The sequence below is a fragment of the Haliotis rubra genome, unplaced genomic scaffold (assembly GCF_003918875.1).
Source record: "Haliotis rubra isolate DU_JTF1 unplaced genomic scaffold, ASM391887v1 Scf594, whole genome shotgun sequence".
NCBI lineage: Eukaryota > Metazoa > Mollusca > Gastropoda > Lepetellida > Haliotidae > Haliotis > Haliotis rubra.
The window spans coordinates 381,808-405,000 of NW_025767295.1; the positions used below are offsets into that span (position 1 = coordinate 381,808).

Below are 23,193 nucleotides of genomic sequence, written 5' to 3' on the forward strand. Positions count from 1 at the left end.
CAACAATATCATAGTGAGGGACACCAGAAATGGGTTTCACACATTAAACCCATGTATGGAATCGAACCCGTGTCCTCGGCGTGACGAGCGGACGCTTAAGCTACATCACCACCCCTCTGGAACTGTAGGAAATTCTTCTCTTTACACAAAACCATGGCCTATCAGAATAATTAAAAAGCACAAACTATAAAACATATAAATTTTATATTCTTAACAAATTGGTTTGTATATATTTGGAATTGTGGTGATTCTTCACAATCTTTCCTTTTTAAAAAAGAAAAACAAATTTTGTGTTGGAATTATTTTAAGTCCTACACTCTCAAAGTTAATGTTTCCCGATGAAGACATAAGGAAAAGATTGCTTAGGAAATTAAATAAATTATATTTGGTTGTAGCAACTATTGTCTGGACAACAAATTATTCAAGAGGACTGATATACAAGATAATGTGAATACAATTTGATATACAACAAAGCTTTCCTGTGACCTTTTACTGAGTATTATGATGATTTCTCCCTTGGGATGATGAACCTGAAGCAGTTTAAAGGGTTAAAGTTGCAGTTTGTGATTATTGTCACATCAAAGTGACTAGAAATCCGAATTTATTTCCCATCCATGTGATCAACCCTCCCTTGATGAAACCCGAACTGATTATCTCGTCTCCGACATTTAGCTGGACTCTCATCAGAATACAAATCACTTTTAATTGATCTGTTGTATTATAAGAAGAGCTTATAAAGTCTGTACATTTTGTCAGTACCCTTTAGCATTTTTTTCTCTGGAATATCTGTAATAATTTGCTTTGTTTGTATGCTAAAATTTTAAAAAATAATATTCATTGTATTTTTAATTTATATATTCATAATGTTATTTTAATGTGGGGCCATAGTTGTCAAGTTGCCTACTTCTCTATAATCTTCTGTGCAGAGTTATGCCCCCTTGGTGCTCCAGAATCCTATGATGATGGTGTGAATTCAGGCTTTACATTCATGTGTAAAATGTCTAAGATGGGCGGCGGGGTAGCCAAGTGGTTAAGGTATTTGCTCATCACGGCAAAGACCCGGGTTCGATTCCCCACATGGGTACAATGTGTGAAGCCCATTTCTGGTGTCCCCCGCCTAGCTGTTATTTCTCATTATGAAGCTCACTCACTCACTCACTCACTCACTCACTCACTCACTCACTCACTCACTCACTCACTCACTCACTCCCAAATACACATTCATTCCTCATTTGGGGAATATTATTGTTATTATTGTTTGTTGATGAATGGATATTTGAAGATGAACTAATTTGGGCAGGTAAATTTGCATGATGCGAAATTGAATAATAAAAAAAAAGTAAATAGAATAATATGAAAAAAAGAGTGTTCTTCACTTATTGTCAGACTTTATACATTTTTCATCACTTGGTAATAAGCTTATATTACTTTATCAAGTGGATCAAGTTTTTTTTCTTCAGATGCAATTTTTCAATTATTTTAGATGTAAACTGTAATTTTCATAAGTGTGCAAGGGTCGGAGTATTTCTTTATCACATCACATATTAAATTTCCATGGCAGATGGGAAAAATTAGGATAAGAAACTTTTTATTTTTTCAAGTTGGATGAACCAGGGCAGGCAGTGTGGGAAACAGAAAAAATATGGTGGCCTGATATATGTGCTCAGGGGTCTCTAACAGACCGACAAACCTTGGTTATCTTGCATCGTGTCACTCAAAGGGTTAAGCCTCCATTGAATTATAAAGGGTTAACATACTTGTAGGGGAGGGTCACAGGTCAAGATAAGAAACTGTACACGTGTACTGGAAGACCAGGTAAATCTCGTCTGGTATTTATTTTATTTCCATACCTGTAATTCTGTACATCTTTCATGTAGTTATTGTGTAATTCCTGCTTTTAATAATAAGGTCAGTGTTCAGTTTGTCGACACTGTTTACAGTTGTTTACAGTTTCGCCTGACAGTGTTAGTGATAACAACATTCGCACAATGCTCATGAAGGGCTTGTCAGCTTGTAATTTGAGAACTTGCATCAACAAGTCGGTGTCTTGCTCCAGTATCCAGGATGAATGTTGTCTTCATGTAGAAACACTCCATATTTCATATCCTTTGAATCGGACATAGCAAATGACTTCCCAGACGATTGTTTCCTGATTGTCAATGTCAGGTCGCGATAAGCTGCAACTTGTTGATCTAGATCTATTAACGTGATTGATATTGAACTTATTGTCGTGACAGTTAATCATCAAGAAGATTGAGTTTTCAAGACTTGCAGGACTGCGACACAGAAATCTTTGTGCTTCAGGAATCGGTACTCTATTTTAGGATTTACCAATCGAAAATCAATATGATATACAATTGTACACTATACAATGGTACAATTGTATCTGAAATAGTATTCTTGAGAGGTCCTGGACATTTGTTAGAGGTTGTATTGTATTTCAGTGAATACTTCAAGACATACAATGCTGCAAAAGAAGCTTTTCTTATCTTTTCACAATGTGTTTTTAAGAATATTTAACATGTCAAGCTATAAATATCAAATTAATCTCAGCTCCTGCTTGCTTTCACAATGATTGGTTCTTCACTACTGGGTCATATCTTGTCTATATCATGAACCTGTGAAGATCCCGGTTAGAATTGATCTTCAGTAACCCATGCTTGTCGTAACGGGATCGGGTGGTCAGGCTCGCTTTCTGGGTTGACACATGTCATCGTATCCCAATTGCGTAGATCGATGTTCATGCTGTTGATCCCTGGATTGTCTGGTCCATTTCTGGTCTAGACTGAAATGATATTTCCTGAATATTGTAAAAGCAACATAAGATGACACGCCCTGATAGAACCGGAATAAACCTGTTCTCTCACAGCTGCTCAAACGACTTACTCTTGGATACTAGATATAGTCAGAGAGAAAGGAAGTTCTGTGGCCTTGATTCCTGATTTATTTGGGTGATTGAATTGTGAACAAATACATGAATACTTCTTTTCGAAACAGATGCCAGATTTGTCTTGAGTCCAGCAATTCGCTTTAAAAGATTTATGTCCTAATGCAAGCTAGACGCCGATGATCATTGGTTCGCAGCATGGTGAACTATTGTTGTGTTTCTCGACATGCCTGCGCCATACCTGTGATTTGGGATTCAGGAAAGACCCATATCAAGCATTCCTTCCACCTCAAGCTGGATTAAACAACAATAGTGTTCAAAACAACATAAAAAACAACACTGACTCACCTTTTCCTAAACAGACATTGAAAATTTGTGCTTATTATATCGTTATTCCACCTGGCATAATGTCAATAGAGCACTTACAGAAGTCGTAACCATATTCATTTTAACAATAATTTTACCGTCCTGGAGATTTACAGCGTCTGACTTCTCTGTCCTTGTAGTGTTTTCCTGTCCGAAACTGATAATTTCCGGAAAACAGAAACACTTAATGTACAATCATACTGAGATCGGTTTAGAGACTGACGTTACTGTGTAATGGCCACAATGCACTTGGTCCCGGTTTTTTCCATTTAATTGGTTTTATATCAAACAGTATAATTTGACCGTTTTTAAAGTTATCATATTTTTCAGAATGTCTTAGTTTTGATTAAGATTGATGAAGGGTAATCTCTATCGTGCTGGCAACCTAACTAACCGCAGGTGATACTGATGCATTCTGGTCCACGTCCCCAACTCCCTGTCTGTCAGTAATCAATAGATATTGTGATTCGCATCCCTGAAACCTAATCAATTGTGTGAAATAAATCGTACAGTCAGATCAGATCACACATGTTATTTATCTTTCTGATATTAATGATAAGTTGTCTACCGAGCAGTATATCCATTATTGATAAGTTGTCTGGCAAACAACACCCGTTAATTTCCCAGGCTAATCTTCCCAAATTTCGAAAGGTGTAATTTGAGAGGAATATTTTCCATTAATCTTTACGCTTCCTCTTCAATCATTGTCAAGATTAAATGTTTCGATGACCTTTGTGAAAGATCTAACTTTGTAAGTGGTTTGTAAATGCTAACACAACAAGTTAATATATTTATCCCTGGTCAGGAAACATTCAACACAAATAAAAACATTTACTGACTTGATGAATGTAGTGTTGAAACAAATTTTGTTTTCAATTTATAAACTTGTGAACAGAAAACAATGCAAGACGTTATATCATGTTTTTGTATCTCCTATACATCATACAACAATGAATTTAAAATGATCAACATAAACTTATATAATTGATGTTCCTAACTAAAACTGAACTTCAATGGAATTGATGGTCCTACAAACTGTTTCCCTTAAAAAAGCTACAATTGACTTAAACATGGCCACCATGGCGGCCATATTGTAAAAAATATTTTTATTACATATATGTACCTGTTTCTGATTAAAACAGTGGAAATCTCATGTGACATGTTATATATATTTAGAAGCGACTCTGTCAGTTTGTCTCTTCTGAAATATTGTGAACAGAAATTTAAATGAGTGTCTTGACTGATGGATGCTGGTGTAAGATCCCTCGTGTAGTCTCTATGCTGCCTCCACGTGAGAACTCCCATCATGTTACGTCCTAGCTGTACCGTTAAATAATGATGACATCTTCATGTTCCGAACAGTTTTTGTCAGTCACCACAGCAGCCTAAAATTAGTTCTACTTTATTTAAAGCTTCTTTGTAAAAGAAATATCTATTTCCAATTAAGGCCGAGTGTTTTTATCTGCACATAGAGTTCACAATTCAAGTTCTTTGTTTCAAACATCTCGCGAGACATAAAACATGATTAATGACGCTCTGATGTGTGCCAATCAAAGTCAGCTCTTGCACGAGCAGGACTTGGTCGTTCCTATGATGTTGGAGAAATCTACCGATATTGGGTCTAATCAGTCATCGTTGCTACTCAACATAGTCAGGAGCTTGGAAATGGAAGGGTCTGTGAAATATTTTCTGATATATTTGTTCTGGTCAGATAAGATTTTTGTTATTGACCTGGAGATGTTGTAAAGTATGGGTTACCATTAGGGACAAAATTAGGTCTGTGAAAGATAAAATGTTATGTTTTCATGGGGCAAGGGTGGCCAGGTCTTGTGAAGAACCACAATTTGAGAGGTAGATCTAGAGTTGCATCCCTTTGGTGTGCTGTAAACATTTGATCCTGGTTCAAATCCAGGTGGGGCAGTGGGGTAGGCCAGTGGTTAAAACGTTCACTCATCATGCTGAAGGTCCGGGTTTGCTGGAATTGCTGGATCAGGGCTCCAGATACTTTTTCAACATCAGGAGTATGTACTCCTTATTTTTTCAATACAGGAGTACTGGAAAACCTTAAGAGTACATTTAGAGTACTGAATGGAATTTAATGAAATATCAGTAATCTTATGTTTCGTTTCATATATGCACCACAACATTGCTACTCTTGTGTAAACAGGTCAATAAACAATAAAACAATACTTTTTTCAGATAAATAAGTCTGTAAATGATTCTAAGACCGTACACCATTGCTGTGGTGCGTATCTGCTATGTTTTCTAAATTATTTCCTACCGTATCGTGCATATTTTTTATCCGTACATACGCCGATGCGGCCCTTATCTGGAGTCCTGCTGGATTATTGCTAAAAGCGGCATAAAACCATACTCACTCACTCAAATCCAGGTTAGCCCTGATTCTAATAGTTTGTGGTTTGTCATGCCTATTCTGAGGGGTTTTCACCCAAAGTGTAAACATCGGAGACCTCTCTCTGTTTGGCCTTCATTCGACACCAAACTGTGATATGACTAAAATAGGGGCTGAGGGATAGCCTAATGTGTCCTCTCATCATGCTGAAGACCTGGGTTCAATTCCCCACATAGGTACAATGTGTGAAGCCCATTTTTTATGTCCCCCACCGTGATAATGCTGGAATATTGCTAAAAGCATTGTAAAACAATACTCACTCACACATTATGACTGTTTAAAGCAGCATAAAACCAGACTCACTAAATGCTTAGTGTGCATGATGATGATGATGATGATGATGATGATGATGATGATGATGATGATGATGATGTTTGCTTGTTTAACAGCACACTCAACCATCTTTCATCTGTATGATGACACGTGAAGATCCAGGTTAGAATATTGATCTTCTATGAAGATCGCCGCCATATAGCTGGAATATTGCTGAGTGCTGCGTAAAACTAAATTCTCACTCACTCACTCATCTGTATGTCAGTGGTCTGTAAAATATCTGGAGCAGGCAGTCTAATGATTGCATCGATGTACACAATTGGGATACAATGATATGCATCAGGCAAGTCAGCTTGCATAACTCCTTATAGATGAACGGCCTGTAAAGATCCGGATTAGAATTGATCTTCAGTAACCCATGCTTGTCGTAAGAGGTGACTAACGGGATCGGGTGGTCAGACTCGCTGACTTGGTTGACACATGTCATTGTATCCCAATTGCATAAATTGATGCTCATGATGTTGATCACTGTTTGGACTGTTTTGACCAGACTTGATTATTTACAGACTGCCGCCATATGAATGGAATATTGCTGAGAGCAGCGTCAAACAACAAACAGAAGTTAAAGGGTGTATTTGTTCTGGTAGTGCGTCCAGTGATAGAAAATACTGACAATGACGTCCTTTTTTCTTCTGACATTTGATCAATTCTGATTTTCAAAATAAACATCTTCGGATGCAGGAGGAAAAATACCCTCTGAATACACAACAGCGGAATCCTAAAAGCGCCATCTGTACCGCATTTTTAATACATTTAAAAGAGGTTCGATTTGGTGATTAACCATACAAATTGTGTGCCCTAGAATATAAAAACAACTTGTCACTTCCCTAGGAACAGGACCAATCTTGAAGCATTTGAATTTGATTAAATAATCTTAATCATCTTTTTTTGGAGCCATTCATACTGAATTAGAAAGATGCATTCGCCCATTTAGATGATCAGTGTAATTAAAGCTCTGCTTTCACAGTGAAATGGTTTTAATGTAAAAGTTGCAGTCTCATTTGGAACATATTCAGATCTGAATTGTTAATAGAAGCCTGTTGCATTGCACTCAAGCGCTAGATTCAGAGAAAGATTGTTTTTATGGAATGTAATTTGCTCCACTCGTGCTCTCACATGCAATTTTATATTGATCTGTTATCAGACATAAAAGCACGTTTCATAAATGCATCAAAATGTTTCCAATCATTTGTTATTACATTCCAAACATGTTTGTAAAAATTGATGATTCCTATCATGTCTATGAAAGACCCAGAAACATTTGTTCGTGTTTGTTTCTGCAGCATGTGAGATTTATTTCTCATTGAAATTTGGATTTTATTGTTTATCAGTTGATTATTTCTTTTATGGAATAGCACTCAATCTGAAAATGTTGAAAACAATGGAATAATATAATAAATATATTTCCTGCGTTTGCTATCTGATTTGACGTCTGCTGTATGTCGGCCATTTTGAAAATATTGTTTATTAGTGTCTGTTCAATATTTGTGAAATCATTTCAGTTTGATGTTTTATAAAATTAATACAATTTCACTTTCACAAAGTACACTGCAGCTTGATTTATTAATACATCTTTTTTAGTGTGGATGACGTTATTGAATAGATTCAGTCATTCACTTTCAAATGTCTTGAGCCATTTCCAAGAACAAGTTTAATCTGTTTGGAGGAAATTGTTCTTAGGTTGTGTATATTTGTGTTCGCTTCACACAGCCTGTGTAAGCTGCAGATTTGGTATTTACTGACATTATTGTGTGCAAGCATTCATTGACCAGCTCAAGTTGAGCAGCTTAAGAAAGAAGCATATTTTCTCAAAACTGATGAGAGAGGCAGGACCTTATTAATAAAGTATCAAATTGAAAACAATGTGATAAAGGAAGAAAACTTTTTATTATTTTTCCCACCAAGAATTCCTACAAAAACAAGTAGGCACACATTGAATGTGATTCTTCAACCTTGTGTCAGTTCTTAAGCATTTTATTTTATTGATAACAGAAGATGAATCATATGATGTAAAAAAAATTGCTAATATGGAGTCTGTTTGTAGTGAAAATGACTGATGTACATGATTCAAACTATTGCCTTGAAAGTTGAGTGATCAAGTGGTGATTTTTGTTTCAAAATGGTAAAACAAAGTTTCATCCAAAGTCATAAATTGGTGCAAAAACCTTTCTTGGTCAGCTTCAAACAGAGTTAGTTTCTCACGAAGAATGTCATGTCGGACAGATTTTTTATCAGCAAACAGAACACAACACAATAATACTTTTTCCATTGCCAAAATTTCTGTAATTAATGTTCTGTCCTCAATACCAGACTCACAATACAACACCGTAAAGATCCGGGTTAGAATTGATCTTCAGTAACCCATGCTTGTCGTAAGAGGCGACTAACGGGATCGGATGGTCAGGCTCGCTGACTTGGTTGACACATGTCATTGTATCCCAATTGTGTAGATCCGTCCTCATGGTGTTGATCACTGGATTGTCTGGTCCAGACTTGATTATTACAGACTGACGCCATATAGCTGGAATATTGCTGAGTGCGGCGTTAAACAACAAGCAACAAACAAACACGGTACAACTCTCAAATCTGAACTTTGTGTTATACTCATATATCTATGGATAGCTTTTGTCGTTAAGAGGGACGTTGGGGTAGTCTAATGGTTAAAGCGTTCACTCATCACACCGAAAATCTCAGTTTGATTCCTCACATGGGTTCAATGTGTGAGGCCCATTTCTGGTGTCCCCTGCTGTGATATTGTTGGAATGTTGCTAAAAGCGGCAGAAAACCAAACTCACTCACTTGTTGTTAAAACCTTCTTCTGCAAGTAGGTGATCACTGCACATTCTTCAAGTTTGTCGGTTTTCAAAAGGTCACAGACCCCCTGTGTTTTCTGGCTTGTTGCAGGGTATGCATTATACTTAAACTATTTGTATCAAGACTGTGTATACTCAAATCACTCATGTTTTAGTTTTTAGAGAAATAAGGCTAGTTGCTCAGCATTCCAAGACAAGATAATACCATGAGTGGGGCTTTCCATTTTCTATCTGTCTGCAATGTAATGCGTCACAAGACAAATGGTTTTGTTGTTGAAACCAGCTCTGAAACTAATACAACATAACAACATATGTCTCTGTCAAGTGAATGCAGAGCTTAATTTGCAATAGTCACTACGTCTTAAATACAGCCATTGTTTTAAGAGTAGAAAGCTGTACAACCTGTCTGTATATATTTGTGAAAGTATCTTTCATTGTCTTTGAAGTATTGGAGCATGCAGGTGCATTTACCAACTCCCTGTCTCCCATCATTGGGAGTCACGGAATATTGAGGAGTGGTGGGGTTCATAGTGGTTAAAGCGTCGGCTTGTCACTCTGAAAACAGGGGTTCAATGTCCCACAAGGGTACAATGTGTGAAGACATTTCTGGTGTCCCCTGCTAAGATATTGCTGGAATATGCCTAAAACTGGCTTTAAAGGTAAATCACTCACTCACTCACTCACTCACTCACTCACTCACTCACTCACTCACTCACTCACTCACTCACTCACTCACTCACTCACTCACTCACTCACTCACTCACTCACTCACTCACTCACTCACTCACTCACTCACTCACTCACCATCACTTAAAGACATTTAAAGAACCGCCTCCCTGCATGGAGAGAATGGAAGGTCGGTGATTCCATCCCTGGTTCTGTCATACCAAACAATGAGTGGTGGGGTAGCCTTGTGGCTCAAGTGTTCACTTATCATGCTGAGTCTTGGGTTCAGTTCTACTATGGTACTATGTGTGAAGCCCATTCTGATGTCCCCATCGTGATATTGACTGAATATTGCTAACAGTGGCATAAAACTCAACTCACTCACTCATTCACTCATACCAAACAATGTTAAAATGTGGTACTTGCTGTTGCCCTGCCTAGAACCAGAACAGATTGGCTCAAAGTTGGTACCCAGGGTATCCATGTTAAACTATGGTATGGTATATCAGTGGGCAGTAAAACTGGTATTTATAATGAGTCCCACACGTGTTGACTCGTTTAACCCTTATTTAACCCATGAAGATCCGGGTTAGAATTGGTTTTCCGTAACCTATGTTTGTCGTGACAGGTTTGGCATCGTACCCCAACTGTGTAGGTCGATGCTCATGCTGTTGATCTCTAAATGTCTTGTCTAGACTCAATTATTTACAGACTGCGTTATATAGCTGGAATATTGCTCCGTGTTGCGTTAAACAACAAACAAACAAACATGGTACGACTGTCATCTCGTTTGCTCATAACGCTGAAGATCTGGGTTCGATTCCCCACATGGGTACACTCTCAGTGCCGCAAGAAACAACAAACAGATAATAAACAGATAATAAACAGAAACAAACATGAGCCTGTGAAGATTCAGCTTAGGATGGGTCTTCAGCAACCCATGCTTGTCGTAAAAGGCGACGAATGGGATCGGGTGAACAGACTCGATGACTTGGTTGACACATGTCATTGTATCCCAATTGCATAGATCGATGCTTATGCTATTGATCACTGGATTGTCTGGTCCAGACTCGCTTATTTACAGACTGTACCATAGTGCTAGAATATTGCTAGGTGTGGCATTAAACAACAAACAAACAAAGTCAGGTGAGCTACAGTGCTCCGGACTAGTTTTGTGCAACTGTTCTGGTTTTATAGGAACACTAAAATACAGTCGACTGGACACTTGTGCGAGTTTGCCATTCATGATTTCCTGTGTGGAACCATACCAGCAGAAGGTACAAGAAGTCCTACTTAACCAGCAAAATAAACACCAACGATAAATAAAATTAAAAACACATAATAAATTTCCAGTGCACTGGAGAATACCAAGGTTTAAGTTTTATATTGCAAGATCTGTCCGTCTTGACGATGTCACTTCAAAGTGCTGAGAGCATCCCTGGGGGAATCGGTGGTTTATTCTGTACGGGTTTCCAAGGATAAATCCCCCACGATGGTGGCAACAGACCTAGTAAAAGCATTAGCAAGGCTTTATTGATATAGTGTCATATTGGATGAAAAGGGCGGATCATTATTCAAATGTGGCCCTTTAGGGTAATCACATTACCAGTGTCAGCGGGTCAGTTGAGATGAGATATTGGAGGGAAAGCAATATGTCTTCTGTCTCAGCGGAGAACGACATGTCAACACTGTTTGCTTTATGTGATTTGTTCAAAAGTGTTTTTTAATAATTTTTTTATCCTGTCCTTGGACATTGATCTGCAGATGTTCTGCGAGAAGGTTCCAAAAGACGTCTAATTTGATTGTTCAGAGGTGGGGCAAGAAGATCGGAGTGAATAAGATATTTAATTAATCCGTTTTTCAGAAGGTTTTGTTGTTTCTTGCCTGAACTTTTAGGTTCTGGACATGTTTGATTTGTCTGAGAGGTTTGGAGAGAAGGGTAAAGGGGCATTTTTCCTTGTTTTTCAATGGGAACGAGTTAAGTTCTCAGGGCCTGTTCTGGCAGGGAGCGATCACTGCTTTACAGATGTTGCAAGTTTACATTATAGGATGGGAGTTACGATCACCTAACTGCCACAATCGCTTTGTGGAATGGACAAGACCAGGAAGGACAGTCTAACATGTTCCTGCTACTGATAAAGTTGATTTCTCCTTTGGGTAACTATGAAAGTAGATTTGACCAGAGAGCAGCCATGTTTTGGTGTCAATTGGGAAGGCGCAGAAAATATTAAAGGCTTGGTCATTTGCTCAAAATAATCTGCTCCAATATTAATTACTCTTGGGGCGAGTAGATACATTTCGGTTTTCCTACTTGATATAATTACTTGTGAGATTAAGTGCTGAGGAAATGCCCCATGGGGATCCCAGGATAGCAATGGTTCCAGGTTGTCGTTAGAGTTCGGTAAAGAGGATCAGGTGGTCTTATGCTTGGTTACTTGACTTAATGTTTGTTGTCCCAAGGTCAGGATCATTGCTCATGCCTTACTGCAGTCACCAGCTTGTCTGGCCCAGGCATTTTTATTAATCATGATAATAATTAATAATAATGGATCTCTATGGAGTCTGGTGTGCAACGGGAAGCTGTTCAACGGCACATCACAAAGTTGAGGAGGAATTGGCTTCTGAGAAGAGATAGGTTTTCAGCAGTCTCAGGAAGGAGTCAGTTGTTTCTGCACATCTTATCTTTATGGGGAAGGAATTCCAGAGGGTTGGGGAGAGACAGAAAAGGTGTGACTGGCTTGTTTTGTCCTGGTATTTGGGATGACAAGTTGGATTTTGTACTCTGACCGTAAGTTCCATGCAGGTGTGTAGAGACTGATCAAGTCTCTAAAGGAGCGGTGGGGTAGCATAATGGTTAAAGCGTTGGCTCGTCACGCCGAAGACCCAGGTTCGAATCCCCACATGGGCACAATGTGTGAAGCCCATTTCTGGTGTCCCCCGCCTTGATGTTGCTGGAATATTGCTAAAAGCGGCGTAAAACTCAGTCAGTCAGTCAAGTCTCTAAGGTACACAGGGGAGTCTTGATCATTCACTGCTCCATATGTGAGAGCCAGTGTCTTGAATTTTATCCTTTGCTCAACAGGTAGCCAGTGTAGCTGTTTAAGGACTAGTGCGATGTGATCCTTTGGCTTGATCTCACCGCTCTTTATCAAAAGATTTGTCGCAAGAGGCGATAAATGGGATTGGGGGTCAAGCTTGCTGACTTGGTTGACACATGTCATTGTATCCCAATTGCGTAGATCGATGCTTATGCTGTTGATCACTGGATTGTCTGGTCCAGACTCGATTATTTAAAGATTGCCTCTATATAGCTGTAATATTGGTGACTGTGGCGTAAAACTAAACTCACTCACTCATTATTAAAAGGAGTTCTCTATCAAGAATAATTCTTCCGATATTTCAGCATCTGAATTTGTGCTGTAGTCACACTAAACTAAGTAAGATGTTCAACAGAAGCTTTCTTCGCTGTCAACTGTATGTAATTAGTTGCACCCTCAACATCACCTTCAGCCTATGGCTACTTCTGTGTGCAAAGGCGGGAATGCCTCACTCCTTTTCAGCATCTTTCACATGGAGACAGATGATTGGTGTTCTTAGCAAATTGAAGTCGAAAGTCAATTCGATAAAAGCAAACAGTACATTTTCTTGATATAGATTGACTGCAATTTTGGTCGATATCGTGTGTGAAGTACTTCTTTCAAGTGAGGTCTGCTGAGGGTTTGCACTTGAATAGTAAGACGTGGTGGGAGGTTTTACATTTGAACAGTACGACCTGCTAGGGGGGTTTTACCGTTGATTGCATAAACCACCTGTTGATATGCATCTACTGTTGATTTTTTACTTGTTTAAAGTGTTTTCACATGTAAATTCCCATCATGTTTAGTGAGAAGATGTTGTTCAGTCATACAGATGTGACAATTTTCTGTGACGTTATGTTTTAATATGACGTATGTTTTAATATTGTTTGTCACAGTAAATGTGGGCAGTGGGGTAGCCTTATGGTTAAAGCGTCTGCTCGTCACAAATGTAATCATAATCACATTTATTGTGAGTGAGGATGGTTTTGCACTACTTTTAGCAATATTCCAGCAATATCACAGCGGGGAACACCAGAAATGGGCTTTACACATTGTACCCGTGTGGGATATCAAACCTCGGGTTTCGGCGTGAAGAGCGAACACTTAAACCAATAGGCCACCACCCCATTGATGTTTGATGTAAATAAAATTCTCTACTGCTTGTGCAGCGGAATCGACAACAAATACTAGCCACACTTTTGGTGCATTTTTATAAAATGGCTTTGATAAAAAATACCTGTTGTTGATGTTTTCTACCTGTGATGCTTAATATGGTGAATGGTTGTCAAGAGCGATATATCAAGGGAGGTAATCAGGATACTGAAGGACAGTTGGTTTACGGTGGTACAACAGTTATGTTATATTTACTGATAGTAGATTGAACAGATTTCAGACAGCAATAGATCTTCTCACATGACAGTGATGCATGTGACAGGGGCAGTGATTTACAAATATTTAAATGACAAGGAAAGGTAACTCTTCTGTTTACTATTAACCAATGGTGTCTTCATATTGTCATGTAGAGAGATATATTTGGATAAAAGATCTGTTTCGATGAGATTGCTCAGGCTAGGGTGCTGATGTGATTTACAAATATTTAAATGACAAGGGAAGGTAACTCTTCTGTTCACTGGTAGCCAATGGTGTCCTCAGATTGTCATGCAAAGAGATATATAGATATAAGATCTGTTTTGATTAGATTGCTCAGGCTCGGCTGCCGATGTAAAATAAAATAACATGGGCAGATGTAAGCTAACCTGAAATTAAATAGATTTTTACTACAAAACAGGAATGTCATCATATAATTTTTTCCTTGAGTAAACTGACAAAAATAGCTGATACTTGGAAACTAATGAGGTGCAGGTTGACTGTCGTATACCTACTGTCAGGGATCAGCTTTTTCATCAGATTTTTTTAACATTTTGCTTCCAAGACTTTTTTGTCTGAAAACGAGTCACCATTTTTTTTTTTTCTCATTTTTTGTCCATATATGCTCATTTTAAACTTACCTTTGGTATTTTGTTGAGCATTAACTTTTTCAAACACATTCTCAGAGACGATAAGACCTATTTTTGCTAAACCTATTGAGATGATCATAGGAAAGGTGTCTCAAGAACATGTTCACAGTATTGTATTACTATCTGAATTTAATCATGGCTGTCATCCATAAATGGATGTCAATTAAGGCTTAAATCAACTTAAATAAATTGTTGCTGGATCTGAAGGTAATTGGTTCAGTCAAGGTCATTCGAAACATGTTAAAAGAGAGTTTCAGGTCTGAAGACTGTACTTGTTGATAGTCTGTTACGAAAAGAAGTTGAGAGAAGTTATTTGTTGTTGCTCTGCCTTGCACTCAGGATTATGGGAAGAAAACAAGGACAGATGGGTGATCTTGCCATACAAGTGGACTTTTGAAGACTGGTCGGGGATTCAATTCTGAGTAGACGATCCTGGTTAGAATTGATCTTCAGCAGCCCATGCTTGTAAGAGATGACTAATGGGATCGGGTGGTCAGGCTTGCTGACTTGGTTGACACACGTCATCGTATCCCAATAGTGTAGATTGATGCTCATGATGTTGATCACTGGATTGTCTGGTCCAGACTCGATTATTTACAGACTGTCGCCATATGGGTGTAATATTGCAGAGTCTGGCGTTAAACCACCAACCACCAAGAGAATCCAAGTTAAACTGTAACAGGGTATCTTAGTGAGCTAGCGCTGGACTAATGATGTCCAAACCAGTACAAACTGACATCACACACTTCTGCAGACACTACCCGTGAAGGTCCGGGTTAGAATGAACCTTCAGTAGCCCATGCTTGTCGTAAGAGGCGACTAATGGGATCAGGTGGTCAGGCTCGCTGACTTGGTTGACACATGTCATCGCTTCCCAATTGTGCAGATCGATGCTCATGATGTTGATCACTGAATTGTCTGGTCCAGACTCGATTATTTACAGACCGCCGCCGCCATATTTGCTGGAGTATTGCTGGGTGTGGCGTAAAACTAAACTCACTCACACATTGTGCATACACAACGCTATATTAATGAGATGATCTTGAATGCACAATGCCTTGAGGAAGTGATCAATTGTAATCTATTTTATACATGGATATCTATGTGTATAGCGCTCATTTCTAAGATGCAGGGTTGGGATCTTGGATCCGGATGATAGCGTTATATCGAGCACTCACTGTATTATCAATATACTTTCACAGTAAAGTACAGATTCTGTAAAGGCAAGAATTTTGTGGATGTCAACTTCTTTATTTAGAGTAACGTATTTCAGAGTACATTATTACTCCTTCATGATAGTGTTGGGAATTGGTCAAAATCTCATAATTGATGATTGGTTCATTACAGCCGATCAATCATCGAAAATAATTGGTTAACGTCATTTATGAAATTTTCCTGATTATTTTTGTTAATGGACAAAAAAAATAAATAAAAAACCCTGTAGTTCTTTGGTGTTTTTGCAAATTGCACAAACGACATTGGCAAATTTCACATCTTTAAAGGATGACTAGTAAGTTAGGAACATTAATTTCTTAGTGTCTTGAAGATAAATTCAATCATGACTTGGAACGAGCTTGTAGTGGTCATAAAATGTAACAGACAAAACCAACCTTGTGAAAAATATTGTTAATGCAATCAAGTGTTCCAGAATTGTTTGTGTTCCATTATGACAAAACATGATCGATTGCTTGGTCGTTTAGTCACTGCTACCAATCTTCGATTATTTCAATTAATCGGACCACCACTACTTCATGAGGTGAATGAAAAAAGCTAGGAAACAAATAGCTGTTTAAATACATTCAAAACAACAACAGAGATACGCCAACAAGGGAAGCCAGTAGTTGCTGACTGGTAAGTGCAATGGACACATGGATGCCGGGATGCTGTTCAAGTCCTTTACAGATTGTGTTACTTTCTGAGGTTGTTCATATGGGATTCGAACCCACAATTTCAGAGTGATACATCTAATCGCATTCACTTAGTCAGCAATCTTACCCACTCAGCCACGGGGCGGTGGTGTCACCTAGTGCTGAAAGTGTTCGCTTGTCACGCCGAAGACCTTTGTTCGATTCCCCACATGGGTACAATGTGTGAAGCCCATTTCTGGTGTCCCCTGTCGCGATACTCTTTGAATATTGCTCAAAGCAGACTAAAACTAATAACCTCACGTATTCAGCCACTAATCTTGAATATTAGAACTCGATTTCAATTTATGTATTAAAGCTTTACAATCTGTTCATCCTTTTCACCAGGTTACTGACACTGCAAGGATTATCGAGAAGTAATTCAGCGTGCTCCACCATTCACCCCTACAATCAGGTAAGTCAGTGTTGATCAACATGTCATCCATCAAATCCTACCCAGTATCAAAAAGTAATGGAGCTATTGACACAGGCTATCCGTTCCTTAGCCACTTGTCAATCAAAGAGAAATTCCTCAAAATGATACATCATCTGAGAGTCTCGGTCTGGTCGAGGTTAAACGTATATTATCCGAGTCATCAGAATCCGTGCCAGACTCCTCGTCTTGCGGAGGTTTGACTGTCCTGGCTACACAGTCATTAAGGTCGGCAAGAAGTGGGGTGATTGAAGACAATTCCCAGAGTTTGTCTCCAGAAGGGGTTCGGATTACCGGATTAGTGGGGATGAAAGGGATTCTTGTCTGAGATGTTCTTGATAGAAGTGGCACCGGGGACTTCATGATGTCAAGGGTGTATTTTCAGAGGATTATTTAGTTGAACATCTGCCTTTTTTTTGGTAGTAAAAATCAACATTCTGTTTGGGATGCAGGATTTGAGGTTTGGGATTTGGAATGCAGAATTATAGGTTTGAGACATGCGATATGTATCTGGCAAACCAGTGGCTGAGGGCCTGAGCAACTTACTGACATCTGAGAATCATGAAACAAAGTCAGATAGCCATACATCAATAATTACTCAAAAGTGGGCTGCTACTGTGAGCCAGATATGTATCCCTATCAGTCGTTGAGTGGTATAGTCCAGAGTCAAATATTTTAGTGACCTCATGATTCACTTTGTTATTGGGAGGGAACTGAAAGCTGAAATTCCAACGAAGTTTAGCTTGCTCCTATTCAGTGTGTCAACACCATTTAAACTTTGTATTGCCTGTTATGACATTTTGTTTTGTTTGTTTGTTTGTTTGTTTGTTTGTTTGTTTGTTTGTTTGTTTGTTACACCACCCTCAGCAATTATCAAGCTCTATATTTTCCAGCATGTAAGAAATCAGGTCTGGACCAGACAATCCAATGATTAACACCACGAGCATTGATGATAAGCATCGGCCAAGTCAGCAAGCCTGGCCATCCGATTCCGTTAGACACAGTTTATGACAAGCACTAGCTGTGGAAGACCAATTCTAACACTGATCTTCATGGGTTGTGATTTTGTGGAAATCTCCTTAAACTTTGCATACCCACACACACCTTTGCTTTTATTAATATTTGGGGTGGTACGTGGGGGTAGCATTGTGGTTAAAGCATTTGCTCATCACGCCCACGACCCAGGTTTGATTCCCCACATGGGTACAATTAGACCAAGGCTTAGTCTCTGAATATATATAATTTTGATAGTAACAAACAAGCCCATTTATATTGAAAAGGAGCCCTAGGGAGACCAGAGATTCCTGAACCTGAGGAAATCTAGACTTGCTTTATTTAGGGCTTTAGCACTGCAGAGAGGGCTTGGCAGTAGGGTAAATAATGTGGTTCAGGGACTGTGAGACAGACTAGGGTACAATGTGTGAAGCCATTTCTGGTATCCCCTACTGTGATATTACTGAAATATTGTTAAATGTGGCATAAAACTAAACTCACGCACTAAATTTATTATCACATACAATGAAGCTTGCATACATCTGTTCCATGCCCAATTGGCTCCTATTAACATGCCAACACCTCCAACCATCCAGTAAAATTTATCACTCATCTGAATGATCAGAATGTCCCTGTTGAGTGTTGAGCAGTATGTAAATTTATGATGCCTTGATGCATGGTAAAACATGATGACCCTACCGAATCGTCATGATGACATTATGACCAACACAATCACATGTGATAAAAGACGATCCACTCAGAATTGATGCCATCGTGACATCAATGTGTCGACACTAAAACTTTACAACTCCGACTCCATTGTCAGCGATTCGGTAATAAAAGATCACAGACCTCTTGTGGGCTTAAGGAAGTATCCTCCACCAGATGCTAAAGCTGACGGTGTAATAATCTCTCCCTTGCTGTTTCCTAATTCGGTAACCAGACCTTAATGGCGGTGTGTAAATATATAACAATCCTGTTAATGTACACTACATGCTTAAGGGTCTACTCTCACCTCAGGTATCCAGACATGGTAGCTGGTATTACTGTCGCTTGAATGGTTGGACATTGTCACCATTATAGGAGGCTTTGGTGTGTGGAGCCCCTGCAGTGTCAACAGTGTTGCGAGTTTAGGATACACTATCTTGGTTTAATACACATCTTGTTTTTCACTTCCTTGTGAAGATTCAGGATAGTTTAGGATACAGAACAATCTAAGTTTCATATTGTTATTTGTTCTGTCTTTGTGAAGATTCAGGGTAGAATTGGTCTTCAGCAGCCAATGCTTGTAGTGCCTATGAAGAACCAGGGTAAAATGGCGCTTTAGCAACCAATACTTGTCCGAAGGTTGGTCAGACTCACTCACTCATTTGATTTGGAATATGGCATTAAACAAACAATGAACAATATTCTCTGCAGAATATGTCTTTTGAAATCCAAGATTCAACCTGATTTGCTATTCTTGGTTTGATAGCACCAAACTCCAAACTCCTCTTAACAATCCCCGTTTACAGAGCTCTCTATACTGTCATGGCCGCCAGTCACAGCTCCCAACTGTGTTAGGTTGCCTTCTATCATGCAAAACCAAAATTGGCTTCACACATTGTACCCATGTGGGAAGTCGAACCTTGGTTTTATGATAATATGAAATGCCCAATAATATGAAATGCCCAAGATCTGCTTGTTTCAAAATAGTAAGCTGACTTGACATAGTATGACTGACTGATCAGGGTTACAATGTTCAATCGCGTCCGTAACGACTTTAAACCTTTTATGGGGCATTGGGATGGCCTAGTGGTTAAACCGTTAGCTTGTCACGCCAAAGACCCAGGTTCAGTTCCCTACCTGGGTAGACCACTCACTAAAACCTGTGGTTGACATGCGGACAACATGGCCAGAATAGATGCATCAGTGACAAAAATGATGGCCAAATTCCCTAATTAGACTTACGTTTCCAATCCTTTTTAGGTGAAAATTGACTTGGCTTTGCATGTGTTTGTGATGAATGCCTGTTGTAGAGCTGGATACATTCAACCTTTAGTGGTTGACATGTGGAGAACATTTTCAGATTAGATGCAGCAGTGACAAAAATGATGGCTAAATTCCCTATTTAGACTTTTGTTTCCATTCTTTTTCAGGAGAAAATTGACTTGACTTTGCATGTGTTTGTGATGAATGTCTGTTGGATACATTCAACCTTTAGTGAACACTGGGCACCACTATGTCATTACATGATCATGATACAGTCAGAGTCACTCGATCGACTTTGCTTTTAACAGAAATTTCTTCTGGCTATGGAAAGGGTTTTATTGCTTTTATTTGACTCCCATTTTTATTTGTATGCAGAAGAGAATATTTTTCTACAGAAGTTATTCAGGTGTACCTGTAGAGCAGCAGTTAGGGTCAGTTTGATCAAACTAGCCTCTGCATCAGCCCCATCTGACAGAAACCTCTCTTCTTGTATTCAACAGAAACATTCAATTTGAATACAACTAAGGGGAAGTATTTTTAATTTTGTTCAACATTATCGATCGGATCCGAAGTTGCTAGGTGCAGTGTTATTGAAATTGTAGGACCGTTTGGTGACATGAAGATTGGTTTCCAGGGACTTAAGAAGGTTTTGAAACTCTTGACAGGAGAATGTGTTGAAGGTTCTTGAAATTGAAGACTTTCACATCCATTTCCATCCTGATGCTGTAAGACAAGTTTTAAGGTGAGTCTAAGGGTATTTTGGTGCCAGTGGAGATTTCCATGTTATTCACACAGGTTATAATTAACCCAGAACAGTAAATCAGTTCATCGTGACATCATATCATTTTGAATAACTCTTAGATATGGGATAACCATCAGTTCTTGCTTATGCTAGATATGGGATAACCATCAATTCTTGAATATTATATATATGGGAAAACCATCATTTCTTGCATATTCTAGAGGTGGAATAACCATCGATTATTGCATATGCTAGATATAGGATAACCATCAGTTCTTGAATAATATATATATATATATAGGATCACCATCAGTTCTTGCATATTCTAGATATTGGATAACCATCAGTTCTTGCATATTCTTGATATTGGACAGCCGTCAGTTCTTGCATATTCTAGATGTGGGATAACCATCAGTTCTTGCATATCCTAGAGGTAGAATAACCATCAGTTCTTGCATATTCAAGATATGGGATAACCTTCAATTCTGGATATTATATATATGGGATAACCATATCAGTTCTTGCATATTCTAGATATGGAAAAAAACATCATTTCTTGTATATTCTAGAGGTGGAATAACCATCAGTTCTTGCATATTCTAAATATTGGATAACCATCAGTTCTTGCATATCCTAGAGGTGGAATAACCATCAGTTCTTGCATATTCTAAATATTGGATAACCATCAGTTCTTGCATATCCTAGAGGTGGAATAACCATCAGTTCTTGCATATTCTAGATACGGGATAGCCGTCAGTTCTTACCCCATCACCAACATCATCATCATGAAGAAAAAACTGTATTTTTTACCCATTTTGTTTGATCAACCTCTTCAACTGAATCTGATCTTTGAGATAAGAAACTCACAAAGATCTATAGATCATCTGTGCTGTGTTTAATTTATATGTTCAGGTCAAATGTACTTTTAACAGATACATAACTCTACCATTATACTTGTTGAGGGATTTTAACATTCAGTGTTAAGCCTGCAACATCAAAGTGTTCTACTGCAAAAATGTCTTTTCCTAATTTGATCAGTAAAACATTTTTATTACTCTTAATCCTCACAGGCAGATCACTTCACTTGGCAGTGTGGTGTGCGATTTCTCTGACATTTTTTTGGTCATTTCCATGCTTAAATCAAGGTAGCTTTACTAATGTCAGGTTTCTGCTGGCTCAAGATCATAGAGGCAAGAAGAGGGTGTTGGCTGAATAAAACAAGATTAATTCAGATCAAATCCTGCTAATCACATCACGCCAAGTGACGGACCTGCCAGAGCCTCTGGCTTATTACTCGACATCGAAAAACGCAAATAATTAGCATCATGGAATGGTGAAATTGGATTTTCTTCAGGAAAAGATTGATTTTTGGCTCAAATTTTGGCATCAAGTGGCTCAGTTTTGAAGCTGGTAAGATGAGTTTTCGATGACACCACTATCAAGTAGCAGACGTTTTTGTCTGGAAGATGTAATGAATTGCCACAGGATGTTTTTGTGGTGTTTCTGCTTTCGGTGTCAATGATATGACAAGGGTGGCCCCTTGGCCACTTGCTCTTGAAAGCTTTTCTGTCAATATTGTCTTTTAATTGGACATGGGGAAGAAAGGCCTAGAGTTAATCCAAAAATGTCATCTCAGGAGAATTTGAATGGTAGATTGAAATAGTTCGACAGTTTCTTCACATCTGTCGATTACATGGAAGGCAAGTATCTGTGATGTGTTTAATTAAGTTTTTGAGTTGCGAGGCATTTGTTCCTCAAAGCAATCGTAGTATTAAGGTGATCGTAACATAGGCTTACTAATTGCGAGGCATTTGTTCCTCAAAGCGATCGTACTGTTAAGGTGATCGTAACATAGGCTTACTAATTGCGAGGCATTTGTTCCTCAAAGTCATCGTAGTGTTAAGGTGATCGTAACATAGACTTCCTAGTTGCCAGGCATTTGTCCCACAGAGCAATCATAGTGTTAAGGTGATCGTAACATAGACTTACGACTTTTGTACGATGATCATGTTATGGGAATGGTGCCCTGGACTGTTGAGGTGCCTAGTGAGCTGCTGGCATTGGTGTCTGTCTTTTATCTGTTGGCTATCATTACATGGCAGTGTAGTTCATTGCAGAACAGGGGTAGCCTAGTGGTTAAAACATTGGCTCATCATGCTGAAGATCTGGGTTCACTTCCCCACATGGGTACAAAGTGTGAAGCTCATTTCTTGAGCTGTGATAGTACTGGAATATTGCTAAAAGTGGCTTGAAAAACTCAATCAATCACTGTAAAACAGAGTTGTAATTGTATTCCCGACATTTCTGTACAGGGCAGTGGTAAGTCTGTCCCTGAAACACATTATCTTACCTTTGACCAGCCCTTTCTGCAATGCTTTAGCCCTAAATGAAGGGACCGCCTCCGTGGTGTAGTGGTTAGAGCGTCCGCCTGGAGAGCGGAAGGTCGCAGGGTTCGATCCCCGACCGCGTCATACCAAAAGATGTTAAAATATGGTACTTGTTGGTCCCTGCCTGGCGCTCGGCATTAATGGGTACAACAAGGACTGGTCGGCTCGGAGTCAGTATAATGTGTCTGAG

General features: G+C 38.9%; 1 protein-coding gene across 1 annotated transcript in view; it reads left to right on the forward strand.

The window, feature by feature from the left end:
* Positions 1–23,193, forward strand: part of LOC124255131 (polypeptide N-acetylgalactosaminyltransferase 5-like) — a 392,350-nt gene that overhangs the window by 141,724 nt on the left and 227,433 nt on the right. The window contains exon 3 of the mRNA XM_046688967.1: positions 16,826–16,892. The gene's annotated coding sequence lies outside the window, so the exon portion shown is untranslated. The remainder of the gene's footprint in view (positions 1–16,825; positions 16,893–23,193) is intronic.